Below are 13,938 nucleotides of genomic sequence, written 5' to 3'. Positions count from 1 at the left end.
AAAAAAAAAAAAAAAAAAAAAAAAAAAAAAAAAAAAAAAAAAAAAAAAGATACAAGGGGAAAACTAGTTACAAATGGATCCGAAAATCACAGCAGGGCTTCAGGCAAGCCTCATCCCAGTTATAGCGTTCATCTGTCTGTTGACTTGCTGCTCCTTGAGTCTGTCCTTACTTCTGATTTGACTGATCCAACTACGTGCATGTGGAACCGGATCAAAGCTATAGCTAAAGCCAACTTGAAGGTTTGAAGAATGAGCAGCACCTGGTAGATCTTGGGAAGCAGACAGGGTTATCTTTGACCTTTCCCTCCTTTGGCCTGTGAAGAGAGCAGACCCCAAGTACCACATTGGAAGGTGTACCTCCCTGAATGTACTTGAATATAGTTTTTTCTGATCTAACTTCAGATTGGTTTGGTATGCCATCTGCTTGAACTTGCACTTCATTGCTTCCAGGAATGCACAGGGGTGCACAGCCATGATCAAATTCATAATATTCCAGAGTTCATTTTTTTAAACAGGAGAAATTATGTTGTTTTCTGCATAGCTTATTTATGGTTTAAATATAATTTTTTTTCTAAACAGTTCTTGATTGAGTGACTTCTCATATTCCTGGTTTTCAGAAAAATATATAAGCTTCTGAGGGTTTTTTGCTAACCTTGTAAAGTCACAGGATTAAGTTTATGAAGAGAAAAACAAACTCCTTTTTCTGCCCAGACTCTTTAACAAAATGAATCCCAAGTTCATGTATAAACTTGCAGTTACTAAGGATACATATCAAAGAGCAGTACAAAAGTAACAGGGTTTTAGAAAGAAGGAAAGGCAAAGAATAGTGTGTTATTTTTTCCTTCCACTATTTGGTGGTAACAGTAACAAAGCACTTTGATACACAATGGATAAGTCCCCCAAAATATAAAAGTAAATAACTGATAAAATATACAGAAAAATGACCTTTTCAAAACCCCATTTCAAACAAAGTCAGGAGCTTAAGTGAGTGATGAATCTAAGATGCCTTTTCCAAATAGAATAGAATTGTAGAGGCTCATTTCTACCCTTAGTAGCAAGAAATTTAATATTAGGATCACTCTGATTCATGATGATGCTGTGAATTTCTAATTATGCCAGGTAATATTGGCAAAGATAGTACATAATTGAAGTTCAATGATAACACAAAAGGCTTATTTTAACCATGAATGTCAGCCTTCTTTCCTAGCAAACATTTGCATAAGCCAATGAAAAATAGCCAAGCTGCCTGTGTGTCCATCTACTCTCTCTCTTGCATAGCTTCCTTATTGGTGATGCTGTTTCCATGGTATAAAATAGTCAAAATGTGATGAGAAGGGGTTATGCCTTTCTTGTGAACTGGGGAAAGCTTGCATTATTTTCCATGCTCACGATAGTGAGGATACATGTAGGCTTGAGGCAGACGCCAGTTTCTATTGATTTCATGCACATGGAAATAATCTGCAGAGGGACTCTGGCCAATAACTGCAAGCTTCAGGAGCTCTCCATTGATGGAGAGTCACAAATGATATGCATGGTGAAGTGAGAGAATTAAGGTACCCTGTGAAGCTCCAATAGCTGCCAAGATGCTCATCCCATATCCAGGGCCCATGGGCCTCCACCATTAGGGCCACTCACATTTTTCAGAGAAGCCTGCTAATAAGGATATGGATCTAAAAATGCCATTTGTTCTCATTCTCACTGGTGCGGAGGATTGAAGGGCTTAGGCCTGAGGGCAGCCAGAATTTAAAGGAAATTCCCAAAAGGGGAGCTCCAAAATGTTTGAGCAAGGGCAGCATCAATGGAAACTCTTCATAACTTCTCAACAAGGCTTCTCTGAAGTGTAGAAGACTCATTTGGATATACAAGTTCTAACAAGAAATACTCACACATATCGGCTCTTTACTGATTTTGATAGTTATACCTTTAATGATATATATAATAGGAATGAATGTCTGCTTACTTACTAGGTTGTTGAAATTATCTAATTGTCAAAAAAAAAAAAAAAACCTGGTTGATGAAAATACGTATTTGCCTATTTGATTTCTTCCATGCATTCTAGTGTGTGTGTGTGTGTGTGTGTGTGTGTGTGTGTGTGTGTGTGTGTGTATGTGGTGTTTTCCCTCCAAAGAAAAGAGAGTCATAGAAAAATGATTAATTTTTTTTTTCCTTTGGTCACTGAATAGCAAGTATAGTTTTATGGTTTTATGTTAATTAATCTGAATGACTCCTATGATCATTAATAAAAATGTGTTGACTAACTCTATGCTGAAATCATTAGGGTTTAAAAATTATGAAAAAAGTACTGTTGGCATCTCAATTGAATTTGATCAAAGCCAAGATATTGTACAAACAATATGAATACTCAATACCTAGATAAGAAGCCAATTTTTCTTCTTGTTAATGACAAATGTTTCCATCCCACAGGAACACTGAGCCACCTTTTCAGTGTCTCTTAAATGGCTGAACATCCCCAAAGTGTGAAGGCCAGAGCAGCTCATCAGAACAAATTGATGTCAACTGTGAGAATACCATGTGGGGCAGTGTGGGTTCCTAGGGAAAGGGGACATAGGAAACCCTAAGCTAGTTGTTCCCGGTGCCAAAGCTCGACACTATAGAGTTGCTTTAATAACTTGGGAGGCTGCATCAATCCATATGGGAGTGGCTAGGAAGTAATTATTTCATGAAAACAAATTTCGATGTTCAATAGAGTAAAAATTTAATTAAAAAATAGGGGGGAATGGGATGCCTGGGTGGCTCAGTTGGTTAAGACACTGCCTTTGGCTCAGGTCATGATCCCAGGGTCCTGGAATCGAGTCCCACATCAGGCTCTTCGCTCAGCAGGGAGCCTGCTTCTCTCTCTGCCTGCCACTCTGCCTGCTTGTGTTCTCCCTCTCTCTCTCTCTCTGACAAATAAATAAATAAAATCTTAAAAAAATAAAATTAAAATAAAAAATAAGGGGGAAGTGCAATTTGTGGATAGTGATTGTCTTAGACCTCCTGGATTGTTTTAGAATCACTTGAATCTTCCAGTTGACTAGCTATTCCATTGGATGAGCTTCATCCTTGCGAACAAACGGGCTCTTAAAATATCTCCTTTTTCATACATTAGTGACATCAGGCATCAAGTTGCCAAGTTGTCAGTGGTCTCACTTTTCCTGCACAGCAGTGATGAACGAAACTCTTTCACACCAAGGTGTTAGAGATTAATGTTTTCTACCATTTCAGTTCTTTTCAGGACACCTGGAATACTCCATGTGAAGAATTAAAACATTAATGGTGAGATTCAAGATATGGTGATTCTTTACTAGAGGGTTATGGGTTTGGCTTAAGACCTGCTCTACAGAGAGCATGCCTTTAGTTTCTCCCTTCTTTCCTTCCTTTCCTCCTTCCTGCCCTCCCTGACTTTAACTTTTACTGATCAACTAATGTATTTTCAGTCACATGGATAAGTACTGAGGACAGAAAGGCAGACATGATCCCTCCTCTCAAGCACTCGTTTCATAGAGGAAACAGTATGTCAACCAGCTCATAAATCTTGGAAGGATCATAGTTAAGTACAAAGCAGAAAGAAGGGGGTCAATTTTGTTGAGGAAGGGCCTTTGAAAAATCCTACTCAGGTGAAAATATGTAAGCTGATTTTTTTTTTTAAGATTTTATCTATTTATTTGACAGAGACCACAAGTAGACGGAGAGGCAGGCACAGAGAGAGAAGAGGAAGCAGGCTCCTTGCTGAGCAGAGAGCCCAATGTGGGGCTCGATCCCAGACCCTGGGATGAGGACCCGAGCTGAACGCAGAGGCTTTATCCTGCTGAGCCCCTGTAAGCTGATTCTTAAATGTTGGATTGGAATTTCCCAGAAGGGAAAGGAAGCAGTTGTAGAAATCGGCCTCACAGTTCTGCTGAAGCGATAGTTCAGCCTGATTTGAACACAGGGTACGAAGATAGATTGTCAGGATTTGAGGCTGGAGAGCTCCTCAGAGGGGAGGGAGGGACCTTGTGTGCCTTTGGGGATTACATTCTACAGTCAGTGAGAAACCACTAAAAATCAAAGTGGGAGAATCACATGACTCTAGCACTCTGACAACAACGTAGAGGGTTGGTTGGGAGAGGAAGAGAGGCTCAACAGAGTTTTCTCATCCTAAGAGAGACCATGCTGGGTGAGCCTAATCTAATCCAGTAGTTCCTGGAAAGCAGCCAGTGAAATTAGAAATCTAAAAGAGATTCTCCCCCTGGCAGTGACAGAGAAAATTGCCATGTTGTAGAGAGAGCAAAGAACCCAAAGCAGTTTTGGAGAACTGAGAGCGGTCCCTTTCCTATGGCTTATGAGAAAATAGGGATCTCACTCATACATCCATAAGGAAATGAATTCTGTGAGCAACCAGCGGTTTCAAAGCAGACCCACCAGAGCCTCAGATATGACCATAGCCTCAGCCTGCACTTTGACTTAACCCTGAGTAGAGGGCTCAACTCACCCATTATCATTCTTTATCCATTGAAACTGTGAGATATAAATTTGTCTTGTTCTAAGTCCCTCAGTTTGTAATCATTGACCATTCAGCAGTAGGAAACTACTCTGTGTACTTACGTCACAGTCTAGAGAGGTGCTGTCCTCAAAAACAGCAGGTCACAGGGCACCTGGGTGGCTCAGTGGGTTAAAGCCTCTGCCTTCGGCTCAGGTCATGATCCCAGGGTCCTGGGATCGAGCCCTACATCGGGCTCTCTGCTCTGCAGGGAGCCTGCTTCCTCTCTCTCTCTCTGCCTGCCTCTCTGCCTACTTGTGATCTCTGTCTGTCAAATAAATAAATAAAATCTTTAAAAAAAAAAAAAAGCCAGCAGGTCACACTTGACTGACTTATCTTGATGACTCTTCAAATATGCTTTAATCTGTCAATGGCTGTATATGAATCAGCATAGCATGTATTCCATTATCTATAGAAGTTAATCTTTCCTTCTTTGGGCTACTTTCTGTTATTTAATAAATTCCATTTCCATTGTGTTGATGATCTTTCTTTTCAATATGGTCTTACTAAGGGCAAGTCCATATGTATGTTTCATATAAAACATATACTTGATTATTGTGCAGTTGATTCTAGCATGATATGAATATCATGCCTATTATATGTGAAATATTCTTGTTGAAAAGCAAGGTTATTAAAAAGTGATTAAGTTGGAGTTGTTAGTAGTTAAACTACAACATTGAAGTTAAATGAATAATTGTCAAGGAAATTGTTGTGCATTATTTTTCATATTTTTATTTCTTGAGTGCAATAAAATAAAAGTATAAACAATTTTTATTCACTATTACTGTGAGGAAGTACAACATATCAACTATAATGAGGAATAATTTTTGGAAGGAATATTTGGAATGAAATCTGGCTGAATATGTATCTGCAGCTAAGATTTCCATTAAGCAGAACTAAAATCTGTAGAAATTGCCCTGGGTTTAGTGATCACATAAATAATCCTGTTTCAATTATTTGAGTTTTAAATAATTTCATAGTAAACTAATTAGGCATCAGACAACTTTGTGTCTTTTGTTAACTTTATAGTATTGATGTAGATAAAGATTATCCCCGGTGGAATAATGGGAAAAGGCTCCATGTGGCTGCTGTTTTGTTTTTTATTAGATCTCCAACTAAAATATCTACTTTATCTAAATCAGCTCACGCTTCCGAACGTTCGCATCCATCAATCGCTATTTATTTCACTTTGCTGGGTTATTAATATGGCTGCATATCGATGTTGTCCCTCATGTAGGTGATTGCATTTGGAGCTAAAAGGAAGATGTTCCAGGGATAGATTCGAGAAGGGAGCTAGACTATGTAGCAAGACAGCGATGGGGGGAAAGGTTTATAATCCTGTCTCCATTTACGTTGCATCTGAAGCTCCCTGGTGAAAGAAAGTCGCAAGGGACGCAGAGAATGAATCATCAAAAAATACTTTGACAACATGGAATGGAAACTTATGTCTATTCACAAATGATTTAAAAATATCTTACTTCTAGTAGGAGAAAAAAACTTTCTAGAGTTTGAGAAACTGATGGAGCTCCTATCTATTCTTAACCGTGTCGAGTTTGGGATAGGTGTGACTCTTGGCTAGTTTTTAATAAGCTGGGGAAACGTCTCCCTGGAGGCTATGTTCCTTACTGGGAGAGAGTGTTGCCGCAGATGAATGCAGTGTTTCTCATGGTGTGGTCCAGAGAAGCTGTGCACTAGAATTGTTGAAATGTTTGATTAAAAAGCAGATTCATGGGCTCTACACAAGACCTACTAAATCAGAGCCTCTGGGGAAGGTCTGAGGATTCACGTTTAAGAGAATCTTTAGGTAATTCTGACACACACTGAATTTTGAGCACCACCAGTTAATATATACGTAGAGCAGCTCTCTGTTCTCTCTTGCCAGTGCCAGATAACGGATAATATCACTACTACCTACAACTCCTCCGATTTCTCTTTAGTCCTATAGAAATGCACTAAAGTACAGCTTCAGGGCACCTGGATGGCTCAGTGGGTTAAGCCTCTGCCTTCGGCTCAGGTCATGATCTCGAGGTCTTGGAATCAAGTCCCGCATCGGCCTCTCTGCTCAGCAGAGAGCCTGCTTCCCCTTCTTCCTCTGCCTGCCTCTCTGCCTACTTGTGATTTCTCTCTGTGTCAAATAAATAAATAAAATTTTAAAAAAATAATAAAGTACAGCTTCAGAGTGTTTCTGAGTCATGGTCTATTGTTCCTCCACTTAATTACCTTAAAACACTTAGTAGAGTGCCACTGCTATTCATCCTGAGGTCAAGGTTGTCTGATGAAGCTTCAAGTAGTGTTGATTCTTTACCATTGTGGAGATTTTCTTGTCATGGAACCTGCAGTGTGATACACAGGTGAGAATGTTGAGGCTGATGGAGCAGTAGAATTATGTCCTTGAAGGTGAATTTCCTCAGCAGATGACAGGGCTCTGCAGTTGAACCTGAGTAGAGTCTATGGTCTGATGACACACTAACACATCATTATATCTTTCATTCTGTGGAGTGTTCCAGAAGGGAAGGTGACCAAGATGTTCTCAGAAACCAGTGCCCAGGAAAGTTATTTCAATGTTTATACACACACACACACACACACATATATATATATATATATATATATATATATATATATATATATATATTATTTGCAAGAGAGATAATTGATAGTAATTTTCGTAAGATAAATGATTTACAAGCCAAGGCATTATAAATGAATAAATTATTCCTATATTACTTGTGGTGAAGATGGGTATAGTCCGGCTGGGTGAATGTGAGCATTCTCTAGAATCCCAACTCAACAGAAAATACCTTACTTCTTTTTAATCCACATGTTTACTGGGAATAATAATAGTATTAAGCTAATTGCGTTGTTCTGTGGATTTCATGAGATAATTTATGGAAAACAATTAGAACAGTACTTGATATGTAGCAAGGGCTCAATAAGTAATAACAATGATGGGTACCATATATTGAACATTTACAAGGTACTGGTGTCTGTTCTAAGAGCTTCTCAGCACGTTCCCCAAAGTGATGAAGCTCTAAAACGGCAAAATGGGGATATGAACCTCCAGTGTGCTCCTAACCTCTGCATTATCCTGCTACTTCCATGAATGAGGTCATTATTTCTTCACATTATTACTGAAATAAATTCCTTATCTGATGCCTTGCTGCATGGGTTTAGTTCAGTTCATTTTGGAAATCCGAATGTGTTCCCTAGTCACTCAATCATGGGATTTAGCCAGGCTTCTTTTGGATCAAGTAACACCAAAGGAGGGAAATGAGTTAGAGGTAGGCAAATGGTGCTCATTTTGCATGTCAGAATGGGAAATAGCCTGAAAAATGAGGGAAAAAATGTCATGAAGGCATTGGAGCAAGGGATTTGGCTGGCTTTGAGTATTTTCCAGGCTCTGGGTGAATTCTCTGCCAAGATTTAGTCTTACTCTCCAGTGGTCATGCAATGCAGACTGCCCTTCTGATAAAAAAATAAAAATAAAAAATCACTGCCTAATATCTGTACAGTATAAGCCCCAAACAATAAAGTTGATCTTCGTTCGAAGAGGTATCCCACTGCCACTCAAGCCCAAGTGGGTGCTTTCCATATTAGTTTTAAGGTTCCCACCAGATGCCACCACGGATTATGTTATTTAGAGTTGTACCTAAAACACTATCTGTTCATGATCTTTGGGGTCAGAGCTGAATTCAGATCCTGGGTTGGATATTTCCTGGTGTGATCTATGAAACTCTGTTCTTCAGTTTCACCTTGGACAGTGGAAAGGAGAGGGCACCCAACTCCTAGGGTTTATGTTAGGATGCCGTGAAAGAGTTCATACAAAGTACACAGTCCACTCTTCTGTCAAATAGTGATTATCCTAAAAATACGAGCTATAACCATCAAATTTTGTTTTAATAGATTTTACACTTTGCAAAGACAAGGGAAAAGATTGTTATTAGCCACACTCCTTGTATGGTACTTGGACCAAAAATCTAACAAATGATGATTGATCAGAAATAAATGGAATCAAGTTTCATTTTTGACCAGGCCACTGATCGAGGCTTTGAGACTAGGGTAAGGAGAAGCCTTTCTTCCCATCCTCTCCAGTTAATACCATCCCTAACCTGCAATCAAAAAGACACAAATAAGCAAAATCCCTTTCTTCTCTACCTCAGTTCATCAAAGGGTAGCCTAATCTCTCATTTTGGAAGGAAACATTATTTTCCTTCCAAAAGCCATATTGCTGAGAACTTTCTGCCCACAACTGGTGATTTTGAATAAACTGCACTTTAGTGATATGCTCTGAAGTACAAGAGTAAAATTGTCTGTAATTAAGTGTGTTTATTTTTCTGGGGATAGGCCAAGGAAACCTGCATGTGGCAGTAGAGATTGAGTGACTCCCCAAATTGTTTTGTTGAACCTGCTTTTAAGCAGTGAGACCTGGATCTGCCTCTAACCATTCTCATTAATTTCTTGAGAGATTGCCATGTAGAAGCTTTTGGCAAAGTGTCATCAGAACATTCTTTTCTCTCACTTCGACCTCATACTCATCCCTTTCCCCATCCATCCACTCCAGAGCAGGGGCATCTGCATCTAAAATTGCATCCATCCTAAAAGGGCAAACCACCTTTCTAAAAGTCTTAATAAGGTGTCGGATACTTACCTTGATGATGTGTATATGTTCATGCAGGGAAGCATTTATTGAATGCTTAGTGTATACCTGGTTCTTCACATGGGGAATATCCTGAAAGTCAGTACATAACTACCAGGCTCACTGGCTTCTGAAGCTTTGGGATGTGGAGTGATTTAGCAACTCTTCTCAAGCCTTCATGCCTTCATCTGTGAGAACAAAATTTTTATCTTTTCCAAAAAGTGGACATGAGGACACCTGCCCCCCACCCGCCCCGCAGTGTGCTTAGCCTCATGCTTGGCAAAGTACATGCTCATGGAGCTTAAGTGTGACAACTGGTACAGCATTTAATCTTTACAATACTCCCAAGGGAGGTATATTGGTTCCATTTTGAAGAATAGCAAACTGAGTTTCAGAGTCTAACTTGAATGAATGATCTGGAGTCAGTAACCGGGTCTCTTCTTTCTATTGGTCACTCTAATATTTCTCTCTTAAAAAGGAATGTCAGGCTAAATAGGAATAAAAGATATTGGCCAAATGCTTAAATCTGAGTCTAAGCTAAGACTTGAAACTAAGAGTTATTGACAAAGCCACTTTACATATTTAGACTGTGCTGTTCTTTCAGCTGAAAATCAAAGGATGGGAGTGGATGCTCTCCAGATATTTCACACCCACTGTACCAGTGGTGTTTAGGTATTTGGCACAGGGATACCTTCTCTGATGGCGTCATTATATGGCTTTCCATGGTCACATCATCAGGAACCACAAATTCCACTCACATTAAATATTGAGAAAAGAACATGGTCAAGATACTCCAGTGTGCAATACTCATGACTCATCTTAAAGAGAGGGACCAGGAGTATACCATGCTATGGGTACGTTCCTCAGTATGAACCCTCTGAGGAGAGTTTACAGAAACTTCACAAGTGTCCACAGGCAGACCTAGCCCTCCAGGTAATAGGGAAAGGGGTCCTGGGAGATAAGTCAGAGAGCAGGGGGATTTTTTAAGGAAGGTGAGAGTATCAGTTACATGCTCCATTCAACAGCTAGTCACTGCCTTTTATGTGCCTGGCACTATTCTAAGTTCAAGGGTTTTCTAGTGAACAAGATGGAAAAAAAGAAACAAAAAACAAACAAACAAACAAAAAAACCTCTGCCTTCATAGGCAGGAGATTATGTTCTAGCAGGAGGAGATATTAGATGAGCAAACAAACATACATGTCGGGTGGCGGAAGTGCTTTGGAGAAAAATAGCACCTTTTCAGAGGGTGGTGACTCTAGGGTTAGGAAGAAGTATGGTGTTCCACATAATACAGCCAGCAAGGGCCTCTCTGCAATGGGGATTTTGGAGCCAAGACCTAAACAAAGTTGTTTATTCGTGGCATGGAGTTATCCGGGAATAAGCATTCTGATAGAGGGAACTGCAAGAATAAAGACCTGGGTTTAGGAGGTAAACAATGTACAAGGAAACCTACAGGCTCTGGGAAGAACAATACAGTTCCAAGGGAACACAATATCCAGACCCAGTGGAAAAATCCTCGCTCTGGAAGTTTTTACTAACAACCCATCCACAAATAGTTCTCAGCCCAAGAACAGCAACCTTGTTCCTTGTTTTATTTTAATAAAATTGTATGTATTTAAGATGTAAAGTATGATATTTTGGTATTCATAGGAAAATTAGTACTACAGTCAATCTAATTATTACATCCATCTCTTTACATAGTTAACTTTCATGAGAGCACCAGAAATCTCTCTTAGCAAATTTTAAGTATTATACAATACTTATACAATTATACAATACAGTATTAACTATAGTCATCGCCCTATACCTTAAATTTATCAAGAATTTATGCATGCTACAAACTGTCACTTGGTATCTTTTGGCCAGCATCTTCCCGTTTACCCTCCCTCCATGCCCCTGATAACCACTGTTGTACTCTGCTTCTGTTGATACAACTTTTTTTCAATTCCATATATAAGTGAGATCATCCAGCTTTTATCTTTTAGGGCTCAGCTTGTTTCATTTAGCATGATGTCCTCCATGTTTGTCCATATTGTCACAAACTACCTTCTTTTTAAAGGCTATATTATAAGTCCTGCCTGTGTGCATGCATGTGTGTGTGTCACAGTTTCTCCATTCATTTATTTATCCACAGACACTTAGGTTGTTTCCATATCTTGGCTATTGTGAGTAATGTATCAAAGAGCAGAGAGTGCAGATATTGAAGTACTGATTTTGCTTCCTTTGGATATATACCCAAAAGAAGAATTGCTGAATTATGTGGTACTTCTGTTTTTAATTTTTGGAAGAAACTTCATACTGTTTTCTGTAATGGCACTACCAGTTGGATTCCCATCAACAGTGCACAAAAGTTCTCTTTTCTCCACATCCTTGCCAGTACTTTTATCTTTTTGATCATTTGCACCCTAACAGGTGTGAGGTAACACCTTATTGAAGTTTTGATTTTCATTTCCCTGATAATTAATAATGTTCAGTGCCTTTCATGTGCTTATTGACCATTTGTATGTCTTCTTTGGACAAACCTTCCCCATTTTTTAGCCACGTTGTTTTTGGTTTTTGTTTGTTTGTTTGTTTGTTTTTTGCTATTGAGTTGTATGAATTTCCTATATTTTTAGATGCTAACCCTTTATCAGATATATGGTTTGCAAATATTTTCTCCCATTCTGTAGGCTGCCTTTTAATTTGTTGATGCAGAAGATTTTTAGTCTGATGTAGTGCTACTTGTTTATTTTTTATTTTGTTGCCAGGACATCAATTTTAAATAGGAACACAAAGCATTGGGGAGGGTATGTGCTTTGGTGAGTGCTGTGAAGTGTGTAAACCTGGCGATTCACAGACCTGTACCCTGGGGATAAAAATATATGTTTATAAAAAATTAAAAATTAAAAAAAAAATAGGAACACAAAGGACCTGATCCATTCATTGACTTTCATTTACCAGGCAAGTTGAAGGGCTCCACTGAGTTCCCTTGAGTAGAAAAACATAGAACAATCCCCTTTGGAGACCAGAGGTGATATGTGTTTAAGTAACAACAATCCTGTAAAATGGCAGGAAGGGAGATCCAGGAATTTATTTAGCTACTAGTTTGGAAACTTCTCATGTGGCAAATTACAGGAGTTGGTGGATGGATTAAAACGTCACGGAACTGATGGGGAGGATCATTTGGGGTATAACCTTCACTCCTCAGCTGACAACCACTTGTGCCAATGTTTGGATTTTTATTTGTTTAAAGCTGTGTAGCATAATGGGGAAAAAATATTGGGCTTTGAGTTAAACAAATCAGAGTTGGAAACCTGGTCCTATCACACACCAGTGGTATGACCTTGAGCCTGCTATTTTAAACTCTCTGAGGCTTAGTGTTTCTCTGTAAATCTTATCTAATTATGCCTATTTTCAGAGTGGTTAGGAGGGAAACGCAATGTATGTAAAGGATCTGGCTTATGTTAATTACCCAATTAATGGTGACTATTGTTATCCAACATGTATCTATTCCATATATCTATGAACTGTAATGTGCCCTTCATGGAGGCATGTGGGGAACATAAAGGTGAAAAAGGCTTGATTTCTGACTTCTAGAAGCTTCTCGTTAAGTTGTGAAGATGTGTGCTCAAGTGGTGGTAATATATCGTAAGAGGAAAAGATACTGTAAAGACCCAAAAATGAGAGAGAATCCTACAATTCTGCTTGAAGAAGTTTTCTGGGAGAGTTTTTGGAAAGGGTAAAGAGGGTAAGGAAAGGATTTTCCAGGTAGTGTTTTCAACAAAGCACAGACCGAGTTTGGGAAAAGGAAGCTGACCTCTCAGGTAAAGTAATGTTCAGAAATCATGACAATGAGGTGCCATTCTTAAGATGGTACCAAATCGGAGAAGGACTAGGATGCTTTGCAAAGGAATTTGGATTTTATTCGGTAGGAAAATAAAGAGTCATGGCAGGTTTTTGATTAAGAGAATGACAAGGGGCAGGACTACATCCTGGAATGACTAGTTTGACAGCCCTGTGTGGTATGAAAAGAGCATGGAGGGACTTGGGATAGAAATTAGAGCTAGGAGTGACTGAGCGCTCTCACTCTGTTCTAAAAGCATTACTCACTAGTCCTCTCAACAGTGCATTGAGAAAAGTGCTATTATCATCAACCTTTATACAGATGAGCACATTAAGTCATGGAGATGTTAAGTAACTTACCCAAGGTCACACAGCTTGTAAGGGATCCTACACCTCAATCCAGGCAGTCTGGCTCTGGAGCCCATATTCTCAACCATTACACTATATTGCCTCAAAGCCAGCCAGAAATTAGGGAGGCCTGCCTCCTACCTTGCTTTGCCTTCCTCTGACCTTTCATGCTTTTTCTTGGCCCTCAGTTTGTTCATCTATGAAACAGGAGACTTGGATTGGCTTTCTGAGAGGCTTTCTAACTCTTATTTTTGTTTCCATGTTTTTTTGTTTTGTTTTTAATTGGTGTCTTCACCCTCTCTCCCCCATTCTGTATTTTAATGTAGGCCTGATCTATTTGGGCAATAAAGGGGGAGGGGTGAATGAAATGATTGTGCAGGATAAAGACAGATACTCCAGCTTTGTTTCTGATTTTTTTGTCATTGCTTAACTTTCTCTGCTTCTAAATTTACTTAAATTATTTTTTAAAAACATTGGAAGTACACACTGAAAAGAAATATATATTTCAGTGTATCGATGGGAATGAGCTAATGCATAAGATACCTGCTAAACTTTAAAATTTACAGATATTAAGAATATGTATTAGTTTGTTGTATTCCTGCTCTGAAGCAGT

General features: G+C 39.0%; 1 protein-coding gene across 3 annotated transcripts in view; it reads left to right on the top strand.

Annotated features, from left to right (window-relative positions):
• The window catches only part of KCNIP4 (potassium voltage-gated channel interacting protein 4), a 1,175,184-nt gene that overhangs the window by 651,286 nt on the left and 509,960 nt on the right, over positions 1–13,938 (top strand). The gene's annotated exons all lie outside the window — the stretch shown is intronic.

The sequence above is a fragment of the Mustela nigripes genome, chromosome 1, assembly GCF_022355385.1.
Source record: "Mustela nigripes isolate SB6536 chromosome 1, MUSNIG.SB6536, whole genome shotgun sequence".
Lineage (NCBI taxonomy): Eukaryota > Metazoa > Chordata > Mammalia > Carnivora > Mustelidae > Mustela > Mustela nigripes.
This window is presented reverse-complemented; position numbering and strand designations above follow the sequence as displayed.